The sequence below is a fragment of the Pinus tabuliformis genome, chromosome 9 (assembly GCF_031772625.1).
Source record: "Pinus tabuliformis cultivar Carrire ecotype Pingquan chromosome 9, CPIR1, whole genome shotgun sequence".
Classification (NCBI taxonomy): Eukaryota; Viridiplantae; Streptophyta; class Pinopsida; order Pinales; family Pinaceae; genus Pinus; species Pinus tabuliformis.
In genome coordinates this window covers 52,885,447-52,888,211 of record NC_142307.1, presented here as the reverse complement: position 1 = coordinate 52,888,211, position 2,765 = coordinate 52,885,447, and positions in this window count along the sequence as shown.

The window sequence follows — 2,765 nt, the reverse complement described above, 5'->3', positions numbered from 1 at the left end:
CTGTTGCCTGCTCCATTTGGCCTCAAATCGGACATCCCGTCATGAACAGTGACACCAACGGTCACTTCCCAGCCAAACCGCATGGAAGTGCAGCCTCCATGCGTGGGTGTGAACCCTATGACATTCTGTTCCTGCGCGCACCTCTCAGGGCGTGCAGCTCCCAAGCAGAATAATTTATAGTCCCGCGCTCCCTTTCAGCTGCCTGGAGTGCTAAGACTATTCTTCCTACAGCTAGTTAGGTGGTTGCACCACCTGTGCGGGGCTTCATCCTGTCCTCTAGCATAGTCTACGGAAAATCCTTATATGTCCTTGTGGAAATTGGCGCCGCACGCTCTATCCTTTTTAATGCACTTCCCTGGTTACTATGTTTGGTGATATGCGGTCCTAGCCATGGTAGCAGATGAACCAATTCTTGGCGATAGTCCTCTAATTCATTAGTATGATTGTCCGTACCTTGCCTTGCCATCCTTGGTTTATTAACGAGGAATGCTCCCTTTATGTCGTTTTCCAGCCTCTTGACTTCTACGTCCATTAAAATGCCTTTCTTCCTTAGCCGTACCCAGTCCTTTTCAAGTTCGTGAAGTCTAAAGTTTCCCTGCTGAATTGCTTCCTAAAGTCTTATGTGTTCTACTTCATGTAGCTGTGTGATTTCTTCATCTCGGGCTTCACGCACTGTCGGATCTACGGGTGCTATTACGTGCGAATTCATCTTTTCATGCTCCTTAGAGATTATAGTCCCTGCTTCATTCCGCAGCCTTGGAATTGTTCTCGCGGTCAAGGTTTTGCACATTGTCCTATAGGCCCATTGAACCGCTGGTACGCGCAGGTCCCAGTCAGTGCATTTCCCCTAGTGGACCCTATTCAACACTTCGCACACCTGGTCAAATTCTTATCCATGGATAATCTTTAGTGCGCTTCATTTTGTTCTTGTTTTCTTTTTTCGGGAGTGGTGTGTGGTTGTGCAGGCTGCGTGCCATACGACTATATCCATCGGGAAAGGTGCGCGCGAAAACTGTTTTGTCCCCCATAACTGGATCTCATCCGTAGCTAGGGTTTTCCAAATCATATAAGCATCTCCCTTCTACATTCGTGTCAATCCTCAATACTTCTATGATGCGTACCCCACCACCTTGCGGGCGTCGCGCGCAGTGCCCATTTTAGAGCATCGAATCCCTGCTGTTTTGGCACCGCGCTTTCAAATTTGTTCAGGAATTCATCCACCTCTGTCAACCCATCGTACCTAGGTAGATCCCTTATCTCCATTGTCATGCAGTGTAGTGATCTAACCATCATGTTACAATTGAGCGTGGTTACCTTGTGTAACCGGTTCTGCCATCGTTCTATTTCTTCATTTGAATCTGAAGTGTAGGAGCTTTTGCACTCCCATGAAATCCTACCATATGCTATTGGATTCACCCAATACTGTTCTCGCGTGGTTATTTATAAATAAAATTGAGATCATCATCACTATCATTGTCGGGCACCGGTTTAGTGTATCACGCTCCATCGACACGATCTAGCGGTACTACTACGCGTAGTGACTTTTTCTCAAAAATCATTTTGTGCTTCTTCAGATTTATGACTCTGTTCATATCAGTGGCCCAATCTATGCCCAGTAGCATGGGATAAGGATTGCTATCGTCGACAATATCTATCACTTTGAAATCTGCTAGCGCGCTTGCACCTTCAATATCCACCATTACCCCTTGCAATCTTCCCATGGGTAAGATCTTCTGCTGGTTCGCCATTCACAATTGAATAGGAGACCTTTGTAGTGCGGGTCTGCCCATGTGTTCCCATGTTTGTTTCAGCAATACATTTGCGTCTAATCCAAGATGTAGAATTACCTGATCCACTTCGTACTCTCGATTTGCGTAGTCAATCTCATTTCCCTTCCTGTTCGCAATGCATGCGTTCCAAGTTTCTAGACTATGCGTAGTTCCCCTGACCCTGCGCACCTAGTGATAAGTTACTGCAGTCCTTTTACAACCTTGTTGTCATGCAATAGTTTCATTCATGTCTCCAGAAAGGTAGTGAGAATTGAGGGATACATTCTTGGTTCTAGTTGATGCTTACTACCTGAAGTGGAGGCATCCGTGAAGCTCTTCTTAGCTCCATTGAATGTCTCCTTCACGTGCTCTAAATCAAATTCAGGTTCCTTTGTAGGAGCCTTGCGAACCCACACATTTTCTTTTGGCTGCTTACCTTTGTCATCTCCAGTTTTGATACCGCTTCTGAGCACTATGTTTACATTCGGGTCCTCTTCGCGCAGTTTAGACCTCATCATTTGCAAGTTCTGAGTCGGGGAAGGCTGGAGTACCCCTTTTTCACGCAGCCTCACTATCAATGTAGGGTAGTCTTCTGCCTCATGATCAAATTGAGCACAGTCTAAACATGAAGTTCTCACCAGGTTCGTGGAATCACGGGCATAATGCCTTGGCCCTCCGCAATTATAACAAATTAGTTGTTCGCGACCCCTTCCTGGTCCCATTCCACCTCGACCTCATCCGTGCCCCTGAAATCCAGTGCGTGCCATCCCTGCACTTGGATCGAGGGCTCACGTTTCTGTCTGTACTCTATAGGCAGGGGTTCGATCCATCATTAGCTCATAACTTCTATAGGTGTGCTCATCATGGCCTATCGACCTACAAAAATTACAAAACAATTGCTGGGACGTCTGTGTATACTTATGTAATAGATGACAATTATCTGTAGCATGTTTTCCTCCTATCTGACAGATAGTGCACCACAATGCAGGCGCCGCG